This window comes from Malaclemys terrapin, chromosome 6 (genome assembly GCF_027887155.1).
Source record: "Malaclemys terrapin pileata isolate rMalTer1 chromosome 6, rMalTer1.hap1, whole genome shotgun sequence".
Taxonomy (NCBI): domain Eukaryota; kingdom Metazoa; phylum Chordata; order Testudines; family Emydidae; genus Malaclemys; species Malaclemys terrapin.
Window position 1 is genome coordinate 94,143,618 of NC_071510.1, and position 26,561 is coordinate 94,170,178.

The 26,561-nt window shown below is 42.9% G+C and overlaps 1 protein-coding gene across 4 annotated transcripts in view; it reads right to left on the minus strand.

Annotated features, from left to right (window-relative positions):
* RNF180 (ring finger protein 180) overlaps positions 1–3,542 on the minus strand; it is a 120,893-nt gene extending 117,351 nt beyond the window's left edge. For all 4 annotated transcript variants that reach the window (XR_008445525.1, XM_054033016.1, XM_054033015.1 and 1 more), the window contains exon 1: positions 3,296–3,542. The gene's annotated coding sequence lies outside the window, so the exon portion shown is untranslated. The remainder of the gene's footprint in view (positions 1–3,295) is intronic.
* Positions 3,543–26,561: the final 23,019 nt, after the last annotated feature.

Here is a 26,561-nt window from a genome sequence, read left to right on the forward strand (position 1 = left end):
GAATAGTATTAGTAATAAGTAGGAGCTTCAGATCAATATTAGTTGAACGAAAGATCATGGTAGGTGCATTTAAGTAAAAACAGAATATTCACATTCAAGACCTTGTCTTGCACATGGCAAAAATTTAATAAAATGCAAATGCTTTGAACCACACAGGACATCCCTGTATCTTGAGTTTTGCCTACACAGTTACTGTCAACACAGTTACTTTAATAGCCCATCAGCATATGACATATTTGAAAGCAGCAGTCAAAGGGTATGCAAATGTTAAATGTCTCTCTCAAGAAAGTATTCAATTCAAATTCAGGTTTTGAAATGTAATGAATACGACCACTCAGGGAATGCTGCTGCAAATATAATTTTGAACACACCTTAAATGCACTGTGAAAATGTAATTTCAAATTATGCATTTATAAATATACAAAATTAGCTTTGATCTATTTGACTGATGGTAGGTCTTTCTTGTCTATCTTATAATATACATTAATAATTATGTATTTAGTCCAACAATGCACCAATGAGGATCTCAAGAGTACAACCAATCTATAAGGTCTGCTAGAGGTGTTTCTTTGTATACAGTTTTGAGTTTCTTTGACTAGCTCAAATTTGTATTTCAGAAGTTTCCAAATAAAGCTCTCGTCCTTGACATTTACCTGTATTCAAACAAGGCCTGTTTATCTATATATTACATTATGCTCCATTTCATTTTTCATACCATTAAAAGAATCCATCTTATTATAACAACATCTGGCACGCACTCAATCATTTATTTTGCTAAATAGATGATCACTTGCTTTTTGTTGCTTCACAATATGAGCATTTTCAAAACAGATTTTTCTTATCTGCCCCATGTCCATATGCAAAGACAGTTTAGTTAATTTTATGCATTCATAATAAGAATTTTACAGTAACTGTCTCATTTCTTTCTACCTTTTCTGTCAGAACATGCCTTTAGTGTACAGCTATGTCAAACCATAGTTTAAAAAATGGAAATAAATAACTTGGAGGAACAAATTACAGCAGTTTGCAGTATTATTCTACCCTAGCAGTTGTTTTTAATGAGAAAATTCCTGAAGGTCTATTAAAGTTCTGCACACCTGTGCTTTTCTTCAGTTCTCACTATGGAGGAAACAGACAACCTATAGCCCAATTTGTTGCAAATAAAGATCTGTGTAACAAAAGGATTTTTTTAAAATAAATGCTTGCATATAATCTCCCATAATGAACTCTGCTTCTTTAGTGCTAGACTTGGCACAAATGTGTCTGTGGGGTTTGTATTTTGCAGAAGCAGAATACGAATTCTTACTGAAGTGGATGATAAGGGGGAAAACAGTACAGTCTTAACAATAGATTACTTTGTTATTTTGCAAAGTCTATACTAAAATGAGTAGTGTTTAGGGGGACTGCTTCTTTGTTAAGTACTTCAACAGTAGTAACAGAGCAATTTTAATTGTCCAGTGCTGTACTATAATAGCTGACTTAAATTAATAATAGAATGGAGAACCTCACATTTAAATCACTGTCTCATATGTTCAGAAACCTTTAGCTGAAGAGCACTGTGAACTTAAAAGGCTAATCATAGCCAGAATATGAGTGGAACCTGAAGTTCAAGCCACCCCTATATGCAGAGAGGTTAGTAGTGAGGTACCCCAAGAATCATTGAAGCACAATTGTTCAACATAGGTAACTAACAACCTAGAAGGTGGAGTGAATAGTGAAGAGAAAACATTTGCCAATAACATTCTTTAGATTAGTCAAGACTTGTAATGACCATGAGGACCTTCAAAAGGACCAGAGAAGACTAGGTAACTGGGCAATACAACGCAAGATAAAATTCAGCATAAACAAGTGCAAAATAATTCAAATTGGAAAGCATAACTTTAACAACTAATATACACCAGAGTGCATTCTGAATTAGTTTAAGTTCTCAGAAACGAGATGTAAGCATTGTGGACAGCTCAGTGAAGACATCTCTGAAAATATTATAATGCTGTTACATAGGTGGAATTAGGGTGACCAGATGTTCCGATTTTATAGGGCCAGTCCCAATTTTTGGGTCTTTTTCTTATATAGGCTCCTATTACCCTCCACCCACCCCCGTCCTGATTTTTCACACTTGCTGTCTGGTCACCCTAGGTGGACTGGAGAGACTCACAGCCTCCTCTCCCCAAACACTGATCAGCTCCAGTAGCTCAGCATTGCTCCAAGCAGGAGATCCATTGCTCCCTGGAGCAGGCATCGTCACCTGGCCAGATGATAAGTGAGCACTTGCCAAGAAAACAAGAAGGAGACTTTCAAAGCTCCGGGAGCTTTACAGGGGGAGGTGGATGTCTGTTTACCTGGCAGCAGAGCTGCTGGCCAGAGTGGTCACTTAGACACTATGGGATATCCTCCAGAGGCTAAAAGTTCTGTAAACTGGAAGAACATGTCTTCACTTGCACACTACCGCAAAAGTATCACCAGTAAGAGCTGTATGCCTCTCATGGAGGTGGTTTTCTGAGTTTCATCGCAAAAAGTCATTGGCAAGTGTAGATGCTCCCATGGTTTTTGCGCAAAAGAGGGATTTTTTCCACTTTAAATGGCAAATGTAGACATGCCCTTAAGCACTACAGTGGTGCAGCTGTAGCGCTAGACAAGCCCCAACTCACTGGTCTTTACCACCCTTCATCTTGACAGCAGGAAGGCACAAACCATTTGAATTGCATTTTGTCAGAAGGAACCCGACCTCCATAGAGCTTGTCAAGCCTGCTGATATCAGCAGTGCAGGCGAGGGATCACGGGGTAACTCACGCTGGCCTTGGGGACCCACTGACAGCTCAACTATTTCTTCATTGCACAAAGCAGAGAGATCACGAACTCCAACCAGCTCCCTGGAGGCACAGGCCCCCTGGTAGGGTGACCAGACAGCAAATGTGAAAAATCAGGACAGTGGGTCAGGGTGGGGGGCAAGTGGAGAGAGCCACAGGCGGGTTTTCCCCTCCCCAAGCACACAAGCAACCTGCGGCTCGTCTCCCCAGGGGAGGCGCGTGGGGAGGGGACCCAGCAGCGGCCTCGGGAAACTCGGCCGGTTTGCCAGCGACCCCGCAGCCAAACCCGCCCCGGCCCGTCGCTGGCCAGGGAGCGCCGCAGCCAGTCACGGACCCCACGCACCCCCCGGGAGGGGCCGCCCAGCCCCACTCGGAGGCCGGGCCTGCCCCGCAGGGCTGGGGATGGCTGTGTCCCGGGCTGGCGCCTGGCGCGGCCGCCCAGGCTTAGGGGCACAGGCCAGGCGGAGCTAGCAGCGCCCCCCGCTTACCGGACGGGGGTGTCCGTCAGTCAGGCCGCGGCGCCGGCCGCTCGAGCAGGCGCGGGGCCGGGTACTGGCGGAGACTCCGGGTTGGGTGCAACTGCTGCCGACGGGAAGAGACGGGAGACAAACAGCAGCGAAAAGCGCTCCGTGCCGGGCTATGGGGCAGGCTGGGGCGGTGGGAAGCAGCTGCTGCACCGGGGACTGCGGGAGCTGGGAGACGGGGTGCGGGCTCCAGTGTGGGACACAGTTAGCGACTGGAACTGCTGATCCCCTTCCCCGCACCGCCGCTTCCGCCTCCTGGGGTGAGGGAGAGCAACAGGGCAGCGCACGGTGCCTCTTCACTCAGCTCGGCCCGACTGGGGATGGGTGTTAGGGAAGGGATCTAGACCAGGGGTAGGCAAAGGCGGCACGCGAGCTGATTTTCAGTGGCACTCACACTGCCCAGGTCCTGGCCACCGGTCCGGGGGGCTCTGCATTTTAATTTAATTTTAAATGACACTTCTTAAACATTTTAAAAACCTTATTTACGTGACATACAACAATAGTTTAGTTATACACCTCTACTCCGATATAACGCTGTCCGCGGGAGCCAAAAAATCTTACCACATTATAGGTGAAACTGCGTTATATCGAACTTGCTTTGATCTGCCAGAGGGCGCAGTCTCGCCCCCCGGAGCGCTGCTTTACTGCATTATATCCGAATTCATGTTATATCGGGTCGCGTTATATCGGGGTAGAGGTGTGTATTATAGACTTATAGAATGAGACCTTCTAAAAACGTTAAAATGTATTACTGGCACGTGAAACCTTCAATTAGAGTGAATAAATGAAAACTTGGCACACCACTTCTGAAAAGTTGTCAACCCCTGGTCTAGACCCTTTCCCAGGGGTCAGCTGCAAGTTTAATGGCCGTTCGGATGAAGGAGCAGATGAAGACACTCTAGTGTTGGTATCCCGGAGCCCCTGTCAGGGACCAGACCACATTGGGCTAGGCGCTGTACAAACACAGAGTCCTTACACATCTTACAAACTATACCACAGGAGACAACAGATGGCTAGATGCAGACGGGTGTACAAGAAAACAACGAGACACTTATCAGTGATGGGCAGGAATCACAGCACAACAGCAGTCTAACTGTCAGTCAAGTTTTTTGTAGGAATCACCCCATATGAGCATCCCCTATTAGAAACTGGCTCTGAGCTGTGTTGCCAGTCCCTCATGTTCAGGTATCATGAGGCAAACTCCAAAAAAATCATGATTGGCTTAAAACATATTAGATTTGTAATAGTAATAACTTTTAGGTTCATTTTATTTACCTTCAGGTTTTTGAGCCATCAGGGTGCCCCAGTCACATTTCCAAGCTTTTCTCCAAAACCACAAGAGCTAGATACTTTTTTAATGAAAGCGGAATTTCATGTAATCAAAAGGATTACAGGAGCTGGGGTTTTAAGTACAACACCAAATATCTCAATAATTCACAATAAACTTACAGCAAAAATACTGCTGTTTCAATGGGACATTTAAACTTTCCCATCAGGCTTTTTAAACAAATCTTCCTCATTCAGCTTGTCCAAGTCTCACATCCATTTAGAATATAACATAAGAATGGCTCTACTAGTCAGATCAATGGTTCAGCTAGCCCAGTATCCTGTCTTCTCACAGTGTCCAATGCCAGATGCTTCAGAAGGAATGAACAGAACAGGACAATTAGCAAGTGATCCATCCCCTGTCATCGAATCCTGCTTTCTGACAGTCAGAGTTTAGGGACACCCAGACAATGGGGTTACATCCCTGACCATCTTGGCTAGTAGCCATTGATGGCCCTATCCTCATGAACTTATCTAATTCTTTTGAACCCAGTTATACTTTTGGCCTTCACAAGCTGCCTTGGCAATAAGTTCCACAGGTTGACTGTGCGTTATGTAAAGAAGTACTTCCTTATGTTCATTTTAAACCTGCTGCCTAATAATTTCATTGGGTGATCCTTGGTTTCCATGTTAAGGGATAAATAACATTTCATTATTCACTTTTTCCACATCATTCATGATTTTATAGACATCTATGCCATCCTTAGTTGAGTCGTCTCTTTTCTAAACTAAACAGTCCCAGTCTTTTTAATTTCTCCTTGTATGGAAACTGTTCCATATCCCTAATCATTTCTGTCTGCCCTTTTACACTTGACTTGCCAGAGTTTATGCTCCTTTCTATTTACCTCAGTAGGATTTGACTTCCAATCATGGGCGGTGGGTATAATAGGCCAGGGGAGACTCTGCCTCCCCAGCACTGCCGCGTCCACTGGACTCCTGGTTGTGGGGTTTGGCAGGGGAAGAGTTTGTTTTATTATGCCCCATGCAGGTTCTGGCTGAGGAGGCGGTATGTGCTATTCAGTTTCCTGGGCTCATAAGTCATCTCCCTGGACTCCAGAGAGATTATGGATGAACCCAGGAAGCTGCGTAGCAAATACTGCCTCCTCAGCTGCCCTGGAACCTGCCTGGGGCATAGCAAAAGTTTCTTCCGAGGAGAGTCCGAGATGTTTTTCCCCGTGGCAGCTTAGGGTCTGGGAAGGCGCAGTGCAGCTGGCTCAGGACACCTCCGGACAAGGGAGGGGGCGGGGCAGTAGGGGCAGAGCTGTGGGCTAGTCTCCCCAAAGGGGAGGCTCCACACACTGCCCCTACTTCCAGTTTTTAAAATATGTCATTTTGTTTCTTACCGCCTCTTTTACTCTGTTGTTTAACCATGGTGGCATTTTTTGGTCCTCTCACTGTTTTTTTAATTTGGGGCATACATATAGTTTGAACCTCTATTATGGTGTTTTAAAAAAGTTTCCATGCAGTTTACAGGCATTTCATTCTTGTGACTCTTCCTTTTTAATTTCTGTTTAACTAGCATCCTCATTTCTGTGTAGTTCCCCCTTTTGAAATTAAATGCTACTGTGGTAGGTTTCTTTGGCATTTTCTCCCCTACAAGGATGTTACATTTAATTTCATTATGATTTCTATTACCAAGCACTTCTGCTACATTCGCCTCTTGGACCAGATCCTGTGGACCACTTAGGACTAAATCAAGAATTGCCTCTCCCCTTGTGGGTTCCTGGACTAGCTGCTCCAAAAATCAGTCAATAACGGTGTCTAGAAATTTTATCTCTGCCTTTCATCCTCAGGTGTCATGTTCCCATTCAATATGAGATAGTTGAGATCCCCCATTTTTATTGAATTTTCTATTTTTGTAGCCTCTCTAAGCTCCCTGGGCATTTCACAGTCACTGTCACCATCCTGGCAAAGTGATCAGTAGTATATTCCTGCTGCCTGTATTTCTTTCCTCAGTCTACATAAACTCAATGTATACCAAATTTGCCTTTATCTTGCACCTAAACTTACTGTTATCATCTGTTGTTCAAAAAATATTTACACCTTTAATACTAAATCATGAACCTGAGTTTATAATAGTCCTTACTCCATCCCTGTCTCAATGATTTTAATCTCCCTGAGTTTGCATTCATACTGGACTATACATTCAGTGTCTGTACAGATATTTTGCATGCTACTTCTATTTTTTCATCTTTAAAAACTTGTTACTGATCAAACATGGCATCTTTTTATAGTGCTATAAGGTAAAGCCACCTCCCACACAAGTGTTTATGTAAAAAAATCCTCTTTTAAAGATGAAGTCATCTGTTTCCCATTTTAGGACAGAGTGGTCTGTTGGTAAATATTTTAATATACAGTGACCTATCATTTTTCCCTGATGCAAGGAACAGTAGTCAGAGTAGGACCCGAGGCTGGAAAGTTCCGATTTTTAAAGAATACCCAGTTTTCAACTCCTTCTGCCAGTCTTGCTTCTTGCACTCCAGATAGGCTTCATCCCCAGGAAGAACAGGTGGTTTCCATCACTGCATTGCCCTCCTTTCGAGATTGTGGCTGTATGACTCCCTGGAGCCTAGGAACCTCACTGATGGATTGTCATGCAGATCCAGTCATCCAGAATATTCATTAGCTGCCCTTGCTACATCCTTCATCCTTGGAAAATTCTACTAATGTTTTGGGGTTGTACTAATGCTCATAGACCCCTCCAGTGAAGGAGAGGGTGCATCTACTTTCTGATGCTGCAAACTCCCATCATAGATATTCTATGACTGGTTAATGAGTTATAAAAAGGTGCCAATGTATTCTATAGTTGTAAAATTGCCATGGAATCCTCTCATCACTGTAGAAGACTGATTTTGAAGCTAAGCTTCTAGTCTTTTATAACATTCCTAGCCCTTCTGGCTGTGGAGAAAATCTTGAAAACATGAACATGAAAAATTGATGCATTGTTGTTTTCCTGTAATCTCACAAACACTGAAACTATAGTTCAGTGGTGTGCGCTATCCCCATTCATCACAATAGGTCACAAACTCTGTAAGCTAAAAACACTTTAAATCTCAACACTTAACTATTTCACTACTCATCGTTTTAGCAGAAATATCTAGCTTGTGCTTTTCCCAATGGCAAACTGCCTCCCACCTCTACCCTCGTGGTGAATTTGAGATTTAAGGCCATGTCTGCTCTACCACTTTTGTCAGTATAACTTATGTCGCTCAGGGGTATGAAAAAACACACCCCTGAGCAACATAAGTTACACCAACAGAAGTACAGGTATGGACAGTACTATGTTGGTGAGACAGCTTCTCCCACTGACATAGCTACTGCCGCTCATAGAAGTAGTTTTATTATATTGACAGGAGAGCTCTCTCCCATTGGCATAGAGCGGCTACAAGAGCGATCTTACAGTGGCATAGCTGCATCACTACAGTTGTTTCGCTGAAAGCTCGCTAGTGTAGACATGGCCTAAATAAGTAAAACAGGAGATAGTGTACTAATTGTATTGTTGTGGGTTCAGTGAAGCATCCTTGAGGCTGGTGGGCATAGCAGCTGCCCTTCATTTAAGATAACTGTGAGAGAGAGTTACACAGCCACCTAAAACAATGGCATATATGAGACCACCCACAAATTTGAACCAGGTAGGCAGAGGGCATTGGCTGGGCATTGTTTGGGTAAGCGTGTGTGTTGGGGCTGTAAGCAAAGAAATGATCTCCCTTTATTTTGGTTCCAGCTGTGCTCAGGAAAACAGGACTTTGTACATTCTTTGTAAACAAACAAGATTGCACCAAAGGTACCAGATTCCACCCTCTCTCCTTCAAACTGGAAAAAAACTACAAGAATCTGAATTTGGCAAGTCACGAAGGTCAAAAAAGACTGTTATTCATTTTCACAATCCCACACTGCCACAGAATCCTATGCACAACTGCAGTAGTCACGCCGGAACTTGACAAACTCAAGCAGGTGATTAAGACATTTTTTTAGCTTGCTTTTCTGGTCATAGCAGTAGTGCAGAGGAGAATTGTCCAGACTGCCTAAGCCAAGCTTTTATCAGCCAGAAGCCAAAGATAGGAGAGAGGCATCAGAAGAAAGAGCCTTATGAGAGAGAAAATAATATGATTATTGTATAGTATTTGTACTATTGTAGCATCTAGGAGCACTAATTATATACAAGGACTCCATTATGTTAGGTGCTGTATAAACAAAACAAAAAGATAGATTGTAAGCTCTTTGGGGGCAGGGACTAAGTATAAGCCAAGAGACAACCGACGGACAGACAGACAGACAGATGGGGGAGTACAAGGAAACAGTATTTGTCAGCATGATAGGCATTCATCTCAGCACACCAGCAGCCTAACCATTTCTGAGGTTTTTTTATAGGCATCACAGCAAAGGAGAGTTTTAACAAGGGATTTGGAAGAGGAAAATGAGGGACAGCCTGGGAGAAAGCACGAAGGTGCTTGTTTGAAAAATTGACAAGTGAGGGATGGAGGCTGATATAATGGGTCTATTGGAGGCAGGAGCTGCTATCCTGATAGTGAATGAGCAATGATAGGCATGATGGGGATAGGTTGTGATGAGCCTTAAAAATGAATATAAGTAGCTTATGTTTGATGCGGGGAGAGAGAGGGAGCCAGATGAGGGGTGACAGGGTCAAAGTGGCTGGCTGGGAAAATGATCTTTGCAGCAGCATTCTAAATGAGGGGCAAGACTGATTTGTCAAGGCCAGAGAAAAGATGTTCTAGTCATTGAGATGTAAGATGATGAAAGCCTGGGCAAGAGTTTTAGCTATGCAGATGGATAGGGAAGGCCATATTTAGAGGTGTTATACAAAAAAAATTGGCAAAATTTAGCCTGGATTTGAAGTCCTAGAGAAAGGTCTGAGTTGAAGGTGACATCCATATTACTGGGGTAAGTAACAGGCCGGAGGGTAGTGTTATCCTCAGTGAGTGAGGAAAGAGATAGCAGGGAGGGCTTGGGCAAAGGAAAGTTTAAGAGCTTTGTTTTAGCCACGTTGAGCTTGAAGCGATGGCCGGACATCCACAAGGAGCAACCTCAGATTCACATCCCAGGTGTCGCTCAAGTTTCATTTGACTCAATGGAGAAGGTGCTACCAGCTGGCTCCCTTCTCACCTAGACTGGTCCGGACATTTCTCAGGATCAGGAACATGGTGAGATGGCAAAGCCTAGGGCAGGGATCGGCAACTTTTGGCACGCAGCTCACCAGGGTAAGCACCCTGGCGGGCTGGGCTGGTTTGTTTACCTGCCGCGTCCCCAGGTTCGGCCGATTGTGGCTCCCACTGGCCGCGGTTTGCCGCTCCAGGCCAATGGGGGTGGTGGGAAGCAGCGGCCAGCACATCCCTCGGCCCACAGGAGGCTTACCCTGGCGAGCTGCATGCCAAAGGTTTCTGATCCCTGGCCTAGGGTCTCACCAAGTGAGGACCGTGATGGTGAAGCTTAGTGTTACAAAGTCACACTTTTTTCTTCCTCCTCTCCTCATTCCCAACCAAGTTGCCAAGTACTATCTGGGGGGAAAAAAACTGTTCAAAAAGTGGGGACAACTTTGTCTCATTGAAATTAGCCAACCAAAACAAACATCCATATATGAGAACTTCCTTACATCTCAATAACATTTTGGCCTGTTATAACACTTCTGTGACTTCACCAGGAGCTTTTGAAACTCCTAATCTCAAGTCTTTCACTTGAAACCCATCCAGAGTAAATTCTATTCTATATAGGTTCTTATACTATCATGCTCATCACTGTAGTAGCTGAGTGACTTCCGGTAGCGCATTAAGCAACATGATAAAACATATGTCATGTAATCGTTTACTATACTCTCTGCAGGGGGAGAAGTATGTGCAGTAGAATGTCTTGTTTTGGTACGGTTTGGTAGGTGATTTTTTGTGAGTTTGTTGTGGTGGTGTTTCAAAATTCACATTGCTGTGTATCTATGAAAAGATGGCAGGGTCAAAGACACGAACCTTGCACTTGGAGGGCAATGTGGTATTAGGTTTGTGAGGATCTTTAGTTCCTGGGGGAATTCATTCCACAGTTTTGGCCTGGCACCCAAGAAAGTTCTGTCTCCTGCACAGACAAGCTTCACCCTTACTGTAGAGAGTTGCATTGTGCCACGATTTTCATCCAGGAGACTTAGGCAGTCTTTTAGATATTCTAGGCCCAGCTCATGGATCATACTGAAGATAAAGATCAAGACCTTAAACTTGATTCAAAATTCTATGGGAAGCTATTGTAGAGAACACAGGACAGGTCTTCTGTGCTTGCCATAGCCAGTGTTGCAGAGAAGACGTGCTGCAGTGTTCTGTACTAGTTGGAGTTTGCTAAATTCTAAAGGCTTCAGGCCCAGCCATATAGTCTTGCCGAAGTGACGGAGACATGAATAACTGAGGCCAGGTCATCTTCCAACAGGAAGGAATTGAGTCTTCTAGCCAGCTTGAGTTGATAGAAAGCATTATTCATGGATGCTGCTACATGAGAGTTTAGTGTAAGTGAGGAATCAAAGGAATCCTAAACTGACAATCATAGGTGTGTGCCTTCAACCAAAAGGAGATTGTACTGTGGGTCAAACTCTTCAGAGTGCTCTTTTCTGCCCACCAGTATCACCTCTCTCTTACTCAGGTTTCAGCTTCATCTTGAGCTGATCACATCCGAGCACTGGGATATCTTGTTGGTAATGGTGTAGTGAAGGATAGATAGAGCTCTGTCATCTGCATATTATTGACATTTGAGTCCATGTCATCTGACCAATTCACCTAGTGGTTGGATGTAGATGCTGAATAGGACTGGAGAGAGAGAGAGAATTGATCCTTGTGGGACTCCACAAGTGTGGGGTCTAGTGGTGGAGATGCAGTTTCCCATCACTACTCATTGGGTGCATCCCTTCTGGAAGAACTCAAACCATTTTAGCATATTACCTTGGACTTCTGCCCCCCTCTCAGGTAAGACAGAAGTGTCTCATGGTCAACCATGTTGAATACTGCAGAGAGGTCCAGAAAGATGAGAATGGATGTCTGTTCTCTATTAAAGGACAATCGGAGATCATCCATCAGTGCCACTAAAACAGTTTAAGTTCCATGTCCTAGCCTGAATCCAAATTATTCTGGGTCTAGAATGTTAGCTTCAATTAGATGAGTTTGTATGTGGCCTTTGGCCAACTTTTCTATAAGCTTGCTCAGGAATTGAAGATTTGACACAGGGAAAATTGATGTACCCAGGGTGGGTTTCTTCAGTATTGGTCAGACTATTGCATGTTTGCAGGAAAAGGGGAAAGTTCTTTCTTTGAATGATGCATTTCCTATTTCAGTCAGGAATTGCATTAGTTTTTCATGATTTTCCTTCACAAAAAATGAAAGGCATGGGTCAGATTCACAAGTCTTGGTCAAGACTCTTTTAGGGTGTCCAGAACTTCTTGAAGACTGAATGTACTCAACTCTGGGAATGCAGTTGGTTGATGGATATAGGTGGAACAGATCCATGCCATCTGAGAAACCTTCATAAATCTAATGTGCATGATCTTTTCAGTGAAGTAGGATGATAGTTCTTCACAGTGTTTGGTGGCCAATTCGGATGCAGGTTATAGGCACTCAGGATTGATTAAATTGTCAGTCATCCTGGATGGCTCCTTGGGAGGGATTTGGCAGCATCAATGGAGGTTGATAGGAAAGTTTTCTTGACCTATAATACAGCCTCAGCGTATGATTTGAGGAATTTCTCCCATTGGTGCTCAAGTTTCCACCCCTCTGCTTTTCATCCAGCACAGGTGTCAGAAAAACAAGGCAATCTGTATGGGTAGTGGGGAGGGAGGAACTGTTTGGGGGCCAATATGTCTATAGTCAAGGGTAGTGTACAATAATGATGATTCACTAGGTCCTCGACTCCTCATCCTGTGGATTCAGTGCTGTTGTTCTTTAGCAGGCTTTGGAAATTGTCGAAGACTATGAGCCTTCGTGGTTGAATAAGGAGAATTGATCTTATGCCTGGAGGTGAAAGGTCTCTGAGCACTGCCTTAATGAGGAGATGATCTGTCCAAGAGAGTGGCTGGATTTGGATGTCCTTAATCTTGACATTTACGATGAAGATCAAGTCCAGGGTATGACCAGCTGCATGGGTTGGACCAGACATACCCCATGAAAGTTCTAGCAAGGCAAGGGAGGAGATGAATTTTGGGACATTTGCATCTGTGTCCTTGTCAATATGCCCATTGAAATCTTGCAGGACAAAGAGTCTGGTGCATTTTACCACCATTGCTGACGAAGTATCAGTAAGCTCTTTTATGAAAAGAGTCCAGCAGGAGGAAATATCAGTGGCATCAGACATCCACTTCCTTCAAATAAGTCCTCTGTCTTGACATGATGTCCTTGTCACCCTTTCCTGCTTTGGAAGAGAGGTGGAGAGAAGAAAGGAAGGGAGATAGCACTTACCATTTCATCATGATTCAGTTAGAGTTATAAAGTGACCACCTGGTCAGCAGGTGGTGGTGAACACTGGAGGAGCAGGGCTGGGGCTCAGGGCTCCTTCCTTATATGAGAGTAGAGTCCTTTGGCAGCCTCGTTCATGGTGATGGTTCTGTGCCGAAGGAAGAGGCTGCCTCACTTTTACCATTTAGACAATTTCTCTCATTTTTGTTTCCAAATAATTTCTTTAACTATAACCTGTGCTCATTTTTATAAACAATTTTGTATAATGTGTTGACAGGCAAAGATAGCCTTTGATCACATTCACTCACATTGGACAGTTAATACTCCCCGCTGGGAACAAGCCGCAGTTTACACAACAGTACACAGTGTCAGTTTTCTGAGTTCTTACTTTCCTGAAATTTCTGCTGCTGGAATGTGTGAAGACCATTGTTTAAATCACAGATAAAAACTGACAGTGCTGTCTTTTACTTGTGATTCTGACAAGATTTCTGGTAACAACATAACTATGTAGACTGTAAGCTTCTTGGGGCAGAGATCATGGGTTGTATATATTTGTTCAGTTCCTAGCACATGGGGCCCCAATCCTCATTAGAGCCTTTGGACACTACTGTGCTTTAAATATTGAGCACCACCACAACAGAGATCTACCAGAATAGCCCTGCTTTCAGCTATTGCAGCTTAGAGGAAAGACATTACTGTATTATTGAGTTGCTGAACTCCAACGTCACAGAAATTAAACAGCATGGTAACTTCTTTGAAAATGAACTTGCACTGAAATGAACCATTTTTTCCATCTCATTGCATATCAGTCAACGAGCTATTACTCCCTCTTCTCAAAAGCTGTCTCTTTTATTTCTGAAAAGAGGGATCATCGGGGTCCTTTGTGAGTCTAGAGTGATAATTACTGTTGGGATGCTGTGCTAATTGCTTCTGCGTTGCTCCGTAGAGCACATTGGTTGCTCACAAAAATTACTGAAAGATATTTTGGCTCTGACATGATTGAATAGTCATCGTCCATAGAAGCTGGAGAGGATTATTTTGGAATAATTTTAAATAATGTACAATATATTAAAAAGTAAAACAAAGAAGCAGTAAACAAAAGAAATATATGAGCGCTGAACTGTTGTGGGTTAACAGACACTTAAGTAGAGGGTCTCGCTAGTTTCTATAAAGAGGAGAGAGAAACAAGAAATCAAAGAGAAAAACAAGGAGGAGTTAATTAAAGAGCAGGCTACAACTGTTTTGTAATTAGTTTAGGGCCTACTCCAGTGAGATACTGGATGAATGGGAGTGGAGGGCATCTTAAAATTTTATTATTCTGCGAATTGTTTTGTAGTTGTCTGTGTGTTTCCTTTGTTTTCTTCTCTCCCTCCCCGTTCCTTGCAAAAATTAATATGTTAGTGGTTGTAGGCATTGTGGAAGGAATAAGGAAAGGGTGGGGTCCTACATGGAATACTGGGATTTGATGATCCTGGGGGAAGAGCCATGCAGATGGCAATGGGAGAAAGAAATGGAGTGGGCAGTGTGACTTGCATCACAGAGGGAGCAGAAGGAGTGAGGAAGGACATAATAAGAAATAAGATCTGAGATACAGGCTTGAGGTGAAGTTGGGCAGGGCGGGTGGCAGGGTGGGAAGAATTTGCTGCTGGTGGATGCTATAGGAGTGTACTGTGGGTGGCCCAGGATGCTTGGTTCTCTTGGGGAACCAGTAATCTTTAACATTAGTAAGGGAGAGCTTACAGTTAGCTCTTTGTTAAAAGGTGGTCAACAGCATCACTGTTTGATTTACAGAAAAGGAAAACAATTTTCCAAAATGCTAGTTTAGTTATGCAGTATCACTGTTCAAAGCAGAAAAAAAGATTTGTTCAAAATCTTGGCCAATACATTGGAGAGGGTGTTAATTGTAATGAGTGATTCAGACCAGGTGGTGAACTTTATTCAGCAAGTCTGATCACTAGGTCACCAGAAATCTGATCTTGTGGGCAGCCAGCTAGATGTTCTAAGGCACACAGTTTCCTAAGCCTTGTCTACACACACACAACATGAACTTGTTTAATTAAACCCCTGTGTGGACACTCTTATTTTGGGGTCAGAGTAGCTTATTTTGGTTTAGCTAGAGCTGTTCAGAAAGGTGGATTTTCTGTTCCACAAAATATTCAAGATTTTGAACAGATTTTCATTCTGAATTGGAGATAACTGAAATGGACATTTTTGGTTTGCTGGCTGCGTGCCTGGTGGGTGCGTGTGCATGCACTATTTGCTTCCCCAGCTGGAGAGCTGGCCACTCAGGGAGCCTGGGAGCCTGGCAGTCTGCCAAGAGGACAGTTTGGGGAGCCCAGGGATCCTACCAACTGAGATCCAAAGATCCCACTAGCCATGGAGCTGGACACTCTGGAAGCTGGGGAACCAGGAAGTCTGGGCTTCCCAGTAGCCTTCCAGACAAGCTGCAGAGAAGCTGGAGGTGGTGTATGAACTGGCAGGAAACCAGGCAGAGGCAGCTAGCTAGCCAGCCAACCAGTTTGGTTTCCGTCAAAAGTTTCAACAGAATTGACACCTCCCAGGGAATGTTTTGATTCTGAACAATCAGCATTTTCTGCTGGAAAACTGTATCATCAAAAAATTTTCAACTAGCTCTAGGTGTAGTCTAAATTTAGTCCTAATCAATTTAACCTAAACCAAAATATGCCTCTCTCCAACTGAAATACTAGTGTGTTCACACAGGGGTTTGCACTTGTTTAACTAAACTAGTTTAAATTTCCATGGCTCGGATCAAGTTGGGTGACTGTCTCACGTAGGCTCCTTTGAAAATTCCAGCCTAAATCTTTCTGATTTCTCTTTTCCACATAGAACTAGGTATCGTAAACTCATAGAAGATTAGGGTTGGAAAAGACTTCAGGAGGTCATCTAGTCCAACCCCCTGCTTAAAGCAGGACCAACCCCAACTAAATCTAATAATAATAGGCAATGATGCTTGCTTATCCTCTTATTATTAAGTAGGAACTTCTAGGGCCCCCTCACAATATCTAAGCACTTTAACTATTACTGTTGAGTGGTTACTTATTGCAGTTAGGCTTGAGAGATATAAATTATGCTCTGTTTTGATAAATATTATATTTTACTGTGTGGCAATGGTAATTTGTGTGCATTTCACTACCTTTTGAAACGCATACACCTAATTTTCACTTTTGACTCATCAGTTTAGGAACATTTCTCGTTACAAATTGAATTGTAGCAAAATGTAATTTCTTCCCCTTCCCTGGGAGAAAAATCTTTAGAGATATTTGGAGTTAGATCCAAATCTAATTTGGTAGGGTCATTATATTAGTATGCAATTCTGGAGTCTTTCCTGTACAGAAAAGGTATGGTCTCCAGCTTATTTAACAAAACAACATTTGCCTTCATTTCATTTCCATGCACAATCAGGTCAACCTGAAAATTAGCATGCTTGGCCAGGATAAACTTTGGGTAACATTTTCAAAACTGTTAAGTGACTTAGGAACCTAAGTGACTTGTGTGCTTTTGAACATTTTACTCTATGTGGGGAAAATGAAATTAATAATAAATATCAAGGGATTCCCTAAATACAGCAAATCTAGTGCTTTTTTGTGCATGGCTAGTGAAAAAAATTGTAAAAAGTGCTTATATCACTGAAATGACCTTGGAAAGAGCCAGTGCTCACTATCTAAACCAAGGCAGATTTAGTTAAAATATAATTTCAGTTAAAAAAAAAGTTTCCTAAAAAAAAAATTACAATTTGTGGGGAGGGAGAGGGGGTCAATTATTATATGCAGGCCTTTCTCCCAGATTGTGTGTGTGTGAAAAAAATTCTGTTCAAAGTTGAGCTGCTGAGTAGCAAAATATAAAGGGGAAGATTTAAGCATCTGTCTGTAAAAGAGGGATGTCCCTCTGGGTATTTCTAACAGTGGAGCTGGGAATGTGATTCCAAACTCAAGGAGAAATACAGTACTCATGCTAGCTCTCATCAAACTAGTGTGCAAAAAATAGTAGTGTAGCCATGGAAGCATGATCAACCAGGGATGCCCCCCGGATTTCCCAATGATACCCACCATCAATTCCAATAGAGCCATTCCTGCTTGCAGTCACTGGCCCCTGCGCCTCACTCACCAAGTCCATGCCATGCTCAGCCCCCACCTTCCAGTCCAGCCCACCCAGATGTAGTGTCATTCCCCATCCCTGAGAGGGGACCCGGGCTACTGGAAGTGGGGCAAGGCCAGGCAGGATCCTGGGCAGGAACCCTGGTGCAGGAGTCAACCCTATGGCAGCAACAAAAAGCAGCAGCACTGCCCCCCCACCCACACTGTCTAGTATGCTCACTCAGGTTTGCCTCCACAGCGCCTCTGTCCTGATGGCAGTGGGGCCAAAATTAAGTGAGTGGTGCTGCAATCCTCCTGTGCACGTAGGGGTTACAATGCCACTCACTCAGTTTTGTTCCAGCAGGCCCCTCATCACAACTCTGAAGGGACCATGGGGCCAAACCAGTAGGTAGCTGTGCTGTGTGGCCAGTGCTGCTCCTTCCTACCACTGCCAATAATACACACCATTCTTGCATTTGTTCTTAACTCCAGCAGATGGCTGGGTGAGAAAGAGTATGTTTCTCGAACCCACAGGATTTATGTGAGAAAGGCATCTATAACACGGCTCCTACTCTGAAAATCTATAGAATAGTTCTTAAAATACCTAAAGCAGTTCTTGTTACCTCTGTTCCCCTAAAAACCAACCCAGGGTCACACTTGTATTAGTTTTATTACAATGCCGTTGTTAGGTCAGATAGAAAAGAGATGGAGCTTATTCATACACGCACACATTCACTGCATTCATACCTTCATGCACCCACACTTACACAGGCGGAGAGTTACCAGAGAGAGACAGCATGGAGGCCGAGAAGCCGAAGCGTGGTAGATCTGGTGTGTCCACTTGTGGTCACGAATCCAGGCTGCTGAGCAGGTCAAGGAGCAGCCGCTTGTGTGTGTGGCTGCTTCCTTTTATTTTGGAACTGGGCGCTCCTGTCATGTACAGTGAGTTTTTCTTCTGTGTCCGTCACCGAGAAGCATTCCCAGTCCCTGTTCCTTTCATGCATCTTTTCTTTACAGCACTCCGTGATTGCCTTCTCAGGGCAGATTACATCAGGCACACCTGGCTCCTGGCTCTCTTCTCCTTGCAGTTCCTCTCCGCCCAATCCCACATACACTCCCTTATCTTCCCCACACACTCCTTCGTTCACACGCTCTCTGATTGAGTGATGGGATATTACAAAGCTTGGAAATTCATACAAGTGGTAACTTGAAAAGGTTACAGAACTTGCAAAGGTTACAAAACTTCAAAGGCTATGCTAACAATCACTGAAGTTACAAAGTCTGCAAAAAGATTGCAGAATTTAGTGATACAAGTTACAAATCTTACAATCGCATTTGAGCGGAGGCTTTACATAACAGTTCTACATGCATCCGAAGAAGTGGGTGGTATTCACCCACAAAAGCTCATGCTCCGGTACGTCTGTTAGTCTATAAGGTGCCACTTTTTCTGCTTTTACAGAATCCAGACTCACACGGCTACCCCTCTGATACATAACAGTTCTAAGTTAAACAAACTTTGCTCTCTAAAAGATCACATATATATATTTTATGGGTGTGTTTAATGCTGAGAAATCATGTTATTTTCACCTACATTTTTCATTTGCATGTTAATGTAACAAGTTGTGTCACCTTGAATTGTATTGGACTGTTTCACTGAACTCTATGTTGAGGGAGGAGAGATTGGCTATTCTCTAACCACCAAGTATTTGGACAGGCTGCCTGAATTGGCATCAGAGCTGTAATCTCAAAATTATCTTAACCTGTGAGTGATTTGATCCTAACTGCATCAGCTATTTGGCTGGATCCTAAATATATCAACTTGCTTTGAAATTGTTAATACCCTATTATTTTTGGGACTCTTAACTAAACAAGATTGTTGTCTTTGCACATTATTACATCGAGTTTATAAGAAAGTGTTGGTTGGTTTATTTAGATGATTTAATCAACCTGCTAATTAATTAGAGGATTTGATGTTAACCCATTTTATTTTAATAGGATTTATTTATATGTATTTTATGCTTTTGCTTAGTTATTTAGTTTAGTTTATGAAATACATAAGATTGGAGACCTATGTGGTTTGGATATTTCCTCCCCAGACATAAGAGTCCCAAACTTGAGGAGGTCCTGGAGTAAAAGAGAGGCAACTCTGTGACCCACCTACCAGCAGTTCACAGAACTGCCCCTATAGTTCTCCTATAAACTGTGCCTGAACTGAAACACCGTTGATTTTTTAGGTAAAGTTAACATATATTGATCATTGCTTTCAATAAGCAACATGGATTCCAGAACCTTTGAGCTCCTGTTGTGGTGGAAATGAGCCAGTCAATCTAAAGGCTGACCAGTAAATAGACAGATATACAGTAAAAACTGTTTTATCCAGCACTTCATCGTCTGGAAAGCTCTATAAACTGGCATTTCTGATCATCATTGAAAGTCCGGTTTATAGTCTAGTTGGCACGGGGCTGGCAGGGGGTTGGTTTGTGTGAGAGGGCTTGGGGTGCCAGATCCATGGGTGCTCACCTCGGGCAGCTCCTCACAAGCGGCAACCTGTCCCGGCTGCTCCTAGGCAGAGGCACAGCAGGTGGCTCTGAGCACTGCCTACACCCGCAGGCGCTGCCCCCGTAGCTCCCATTGGCCGTGGTTCTTGGCCAATGGGAGCTGTGGAGCCAGCGCTCTGGGCGGAGCCAACATGCAGAGCTACCTGCCACACCTCCGCTTAGGAGCAGCCGGGACAGGTCGCCGCTTGGAGGGAGCCACGCAAGGTGGGCGCCCCCAGATCCGGCACCCCGAGCCGCCTCCTGCAAACCAACCCCGAGCCCCATCCAAACTCCCTCCCTCTGAATTAACTGACATTTTTCACTTACCAGCACTCCCATTCCCCCAACATGCGGATAAAACAGATTTTACTGTACAAAGTTATCAGACTTTGGTTTTTGCCTCTACAGAGAGACACAGTAGACAAAATTGGTTATAGCTAGTAATTATTTTTTCTGTGTGTTAATAAGTATTTCTTAATCCCTATGGAATGTAAAACTTGTTAGAATTAAGATTTCTGCCTGGCTGCACTACTTTAAAGCTCAAGGAAAGGCAGATCTCTCTGCCTACTCTGACATACTAGTATTGGTCCTTTAATATTGAAAATACATCAATTTACTTTAGTCATAGTTGTAGTTCCACACTGAGTACATCTACATTCCGAACTTCTGCATCCAATTTACACACAGAATCTTAGAAATGTAAGACTAAGAGGGAGCATGATAAATCATCTAGTCCAGTCCCCTGCATTGAGGTAAAACTATGCATTAGCCAGACCATCTCTGACAGGTGTTTGTCTAATGTGTTGTTAAAAACCTCCAGTGATGGAGATTCCACCCACAACCTCCCTAGATAATTTGTTCCAGTGCTTAACTATCCTTACATTTAGGAAGTTTTTCCTAATATCTAACCTAAATCTCCCTTGCTGCAATTTAAGCCTATTGCTTCTTGTCCTATCCTCAGTGGTTAAGGAGAATAATTGATCATCTTCCTCTTTATAACAATTTTTTACATACTTGAAGACTCTTATGTCCCCCCTCAGTCTTCTCTTCTCCAGACTATACAAACCCTACTTTTTCCAATCTTTCCTCATAGGTGATGTTATCTAGATCTTTAGTCATTTTTACTGCTCTTCTCTGCACTTCCTTCAATTTGTCTGCATCTTTCTTGAAGTGTGATGCCCAGAGCGGGACACAATATTCCAGTTCAGGCCTTATCAGTGCTGAGTAGAATGGAAGAATTACTTCTTGTGTTTTGTTTACAATTCTCCTGTTAATGCATTCCAGAATGATGTTTGCTTTTTTTGCAACAGTATTACATTGTTGACACATACTTAGTTTGTGATCCACTACATCCCCCCCCAGATCTTTTTCTGCACTACTCCTTCATAGGCAATCATTGCCCATTTTGTATTTGTGCAATTGATTAGTCCTTCCTAAGTGGAGTACTTTTCATTTGTCCTTATTGAATTTCATCCTATTTACTTCAGACCATTTCTCCAGTTTGTCAACATCATTTTGAATTCTAATCCTGTCCTCCAAAACTCTTGCAACCCCTACTAACTTGATATCATCTGCAAATGTTATAAGTATACACTCTCTATGCCATTATCCAAATGATTTATGAAGATATTGAATAGAACTGGACCCAAGACAGATCCCTGCGGGACCCACTTGATATGCCCTTCCAGCTCTATTATGAACCATTGCTAATTACTGTCTGAGTATTGTCTTCCAGTCAGTTGTGCACCCAATTTATAGTAGGTTCGTCTAGCATATATTTCTCAGAATAGCCTCTCTCCCAGTCACTTTATCCACCTTCTGTAATAAAAAGTTATCCCCAATGCATTCTAAGAACTTCTTGGATAATCTGTGCCCGCTGTGTTATGTCTGGGCAGTTGAAGTCTGTCGTCACTACCAAGTCCTGTGTTTTGGATGATTTTGTTGACTGTTTAAAAAAAGCCTCATCCACCTCTTCTTCCTGGTTAGGAGGTCTTTAGTAAACACCTACCATGACATCATGCTTATTTTTTACCCCTTTTATCCTTACCTAGAGACTCTCAGCAGGTTTGCCTCCCACTTCTATCTCAATCTCAGTGCAAGTATATGCATCATTGATGTATACCACTCTGTCCTATAGCGTAAGAGCATGTAGGAGTAAGTAATCCAGGGCGTGATCATTCCACCTGGGTGTAGGCAGAGATTCATGTAAAGAGGGAAGATCCAGCATGTAAGGCATTCACAAGAAAGTCAGGAGAGACAGGTCCAATTCCCTTATCTGCCAAAGACTTCCTGTGTAATCTTGGGCAAGTCATTCTGTCTCTGTGTGCTTTAGTTTTCCATCTGTAGAACAGGGATAATAATACTTCCCTACCTCACAGGGGCATTGTGAGAATAAATACACTAAAGATTGTGAGGTGCTCAGATACTATGGTGATGCAGGCCATGTAAGACTAATCGAGACAGATATGTGGAGCAGAGGTAAAAGTGCGCTATACACCCTCCAGTAACAAGTAGGGATCTTCCCAAAAGATGGTAGACTTCAGGTGGAGAAGGTACAAGGCTGGTACTCTCCACCTGTGCATCACAATGTAGCTTGCTGGCACACACAGATTTATGCCAATATACAACATGTAGTTAACATAAAGCCACATCACTCATTTCCATATAATTCTTGAGCAGAATCAGTATTACGCTACAGACACCCCATAGTAACTTCTCTAATCAGGTGACACATGGGACATTTTGGCTGATATACCCAGTTCCAGAACTCCCAGACCTTCGGGATAGTCACATTAGACAAATGAGAGTGTACTCTGCCTATATTTACCAAATGTTCTTTAAGGCATTTTAAAGGAATGTAATACTATTCATTACATGACATACACAAACACTGTTTTTAGGTTGTAAAGTCAAGCACTTGAAAGTTAGGAAATGCCAGAATTAGGTTGCCTGTGTAACCTTAATTCTGCCGCCTTGTGGTCCACCTGTGCACTGAATGAAGCAGTGATCCACTGGACAAAAATAGGACAGGATCATGGAATCAAACACTGTATTATAATGCAGCTGCATGCAGGGACTGAAGTAAGGTTGCATGGTCAACTATGAATCTGGCATTTCCTAACTTTTGCGTGCTTGACATTGCAACACAAATAATATGTGTTTTTTTAATGCAGGATTTTTTGTATGTAATTTCCTAGGTTTGTTTCTTTCTTTCTTTTTTTTTTAAAAAGGAAAGTTGTACAAGTTATATCATGTACGACTGTAACAACCCCCATCATGCATCATCAGCACGGTTTGAACCCTGAACTTTCAGCACTTTGCTACTAATTTCTCATTTGAGCTACTAAATTCACTAGCATCTGGAAAAGGCTGTAATCCATGGGAAATGGGCCACAACTACTATGTCTTGGGTCCAGACAGAGATTAGGGGGATCTTGACCCTCACAGTTTGGGGTGGACTGCTAGGACTATGTGCTGGGTCTGCAGGAATTATGTGGGAAACCTGGCTTGGCTCTCTCTTTCCCACACAGGAGCTAGAGGAGCTCCTGCCTCATGTGGTACCTTAGAGATAAGGCTGGAAAGGATAACAGCAGAAACAACCGAAAGGAAGAAGTTATATTATCAGATCGCAAGGGAGTAACTTTCTCAGAGACTATTCTAAAAGATGGTTGGATCTAATTGTCCGGGTTGTCTCCTATGAAACGTCTGTTTGTAAGGACCTAAACATGTTTGTTGCAATGGGAGGATTAAAGGGTAATTATATCATCTTTGGTAAAGGGGAGCCTCATTAATTCTATAGATTGAGTTTCTGAAGGTGAATGCCTGGCTGCGAAGATGGTGTCGCCAGGAGGGCTTTGGCTTCCTAGACCACGGGATGCTATTTGAGGAAGGACTGCTAGGCGTTCACCTTTCGAGGAAGGGAAAGACCCTATTTGGGCACAGACTGGCTAACCTAGTGAGGAGGGCTTTAAACTAGGTTCAACGGGGACAGGTGAGCAAAGCCCACAGGTAAGTGGGGAACATGGAGACCGGGGAAATGAGTCGGAAACGAGAGGGAGTGTAGGCTATATTGGCAGAGAGAAAGGAGAGTCAGGACAAAACTGGGAGGAAAGATCAAACCAGTATCTTAGATGCCTATATACAAATGCGAGAAGTATGGGTAATAAGCAGGAAGAACTGGAAGTGCTAATAAATAAATACAACTATGACATTGTTGGCATCACTGAAACTTGGTGGGATAATACACATGATTGAAATGTTGGTGTGGATGGATACAGCTTGCTCAGGAAGTATAGACGGGGAAAAAGGGAGGAGGTGTTGCCTTATATATTAAAAATGTACACACTTGGACTGAGGTAGAGATGGACATAGGAGACGGAAGTGTTGAGAGTCTCTGGGTTAGGCTAAAAGGGGTAAAAAACAAGGGTGATGTCATGCTAAGAGTCTACTACAAGCCACCTAACCACGTGGAAGAGGTGGATGAGGCTTTTTTTAAACAAATAACAAAATCATCCAAAGCCCAAGATTTGGTGGTAATGGGGGACTTCAACTATCCGGATATATGTTGGGAAAATAACACAGCAGGGCACAGACTATCCAACAAATTCTTGGACTGCATTGCAGACAACTTTTTATTTCAGAAGGTTGAAAAAGCTACTAGGGGGGAAGCTGTTCTAGACTTGATTTTAACAAATAGGGAGGAACTCGTTGAGAATTTGAAAGTAGAAGGCAGCTTGGGTGAAAGTGCTCATGAAATCAAAGAGTTTGCAATTCTAAGGAAGGGTAGAAGGGAGAACAGCAAAATAGAGACAATGGATTTCAGGAAGGCAGATTTTGGTAAGCTCAGAGAGCTGATAGGTAAGGTCCCATGGGAATCAAGACTGAGGGGGAAAAACAACTGAGGAGAGTTGGCAGTTTTTCAAAGGGACACTATTAAGGGCCCAAAAGCAAGCTATTCCGCTGGTTAGGAAAGATAGAAAATGTGGCAAAAGACCACCTTGGCTTAAGCACGAGATCTTGCATGATCTAAAAAATAAAAAGGAGTCATATAAAAATGGAAACTAGGACAGATTACAAAGGATGAATATAGGCAAACAACACAGGAATGCAGGGGCAAGATTAGAAAGGCAAAGGCACAAAATGAGCTCAAACTAGCTACGGGAATAAAGGGAAACAAGAAGACTTCTTATCAATACATTAGAAGCAAGAGGAAGACCAAAGACAGGGTAGGCCCACTGCTTAGTGAAGAGGGAGAAACAGTAACAGGAAACTTGGAAATGGCAGAGATGCTTAATGACTTCTTTGTTTCGGTCTTCACCGAGAAGTCTGAAGGAATGCCTAACATAGTGAATGCTAATAGGAAGGGGGTAGGTTTAGCAGATAAAATAAAAAAAGAACAAGTTAAAGCTCACTTAGAAAAGTTAGATGTCTGCAAGTCACCAGGGCCTGATGAAATGCATCCTAGAATACTCAAGGAGCTAATAGAGGAGGTATCTGAGCCTCTAGCTATTATCTTTGGGAAATCATGGGAGACGGGAGAGATTCCAGAAGACTGGAAAAGGGCAAATATAGTGCCCATCTATAAAAAGGGAAATAAAAACAACCCAGGAAACTACAGACCAGTTAGTTTAACTTCTGTGCCAGGGAGGATAATGGAGCAAGTAATTAAGGAAATCATCTGCAAACACTTGGAAGGTGGTAAGGTGATAGGGAACAGCCAGCATGGATTTGTAAAGAACAAATCATGTCAAACCAATCTGATAGCTTTCTTCGATAGGATAATGAGTCTTGTGGATAAGGGAGAAGCTGTGGATGTGGTATACCTAGACTTTAGTAAGGCATTTGATACGGTCTCGCATGATATTCTTATCGATAAACTAGGCAAATACAATTTAGGTGGGGCTACTATAAGGTGGGTGCATAACTGGCTGGATAACCGTACTCAGAGAGTTGTTATTAATGGTTCCCAATCCTGCTGGAAAGGTATAACGAGTGGGGTTCTGCAGGGGTCTGTTCTGGGACCGGCTCTGTTCAATATCTTCATTAATGACTTAGATATTGGCATAGAAAGTATGCTTATTAAGTTTGCAGATGATACCAAACTGGGAGGGATTAGAACTGCTTTGGAGGACAGGGTCATAATTCAAAATGATCTGGACAAATTGGAGAAATGGTCTGAGGTCAACAGGATGAAGTTTAACAAAGACAAATGCAAAGTGCTCCACTTAGGAAAAAAAAATCAGTTTCACACATACAGAATGGGAAGAGACTGTCTAGGAAGGAGTACGGCAGAAAGGGATCTAGGGGTTATAGTGAACCACAAGCTAAATATGAGTCAACAGTGTGATGCTGTTGCAAAAAAGCAAACATGATTCTGGGATGTATTAATAGGTGTGTTGTGAGCAAGACACGAGAAGTCATTCTTCCACTCTACTCTGCTCTGGTTAGGCCTCAGCTGGAGTATTGTGTCCCGTTCTGGGCACCGCATTTCAAGAAAGATGTGGAGAAATTAGAAAGGGTCCAGAGAAGAGCAACAAGAATGATTAAAGGTCTAGAGAACATGACCTATGAAGGAAGGCTGAAAGAATTGGGTTTGTTTAGTTTGGAAAAGAGAAGACTGAGAGGGGACATGATAGCAGTTTTCAGGTATCTAAAAGGGTGTCATAAGGAGGAGGGAGAAAACTTGTTCACCTTAGCCTCTAAGGATAGAACAAGAAGCAATGGGCTTAAACTGCAGCAAGGGAGGTCTAGGTTGGACATTAGGAAAAAGTTCCTAACTGTCAGGGTGGTTAAACACTGGAATAAATTGCCTAGGGAGGTTGTGGAATCTCCATCTCTGGAGATA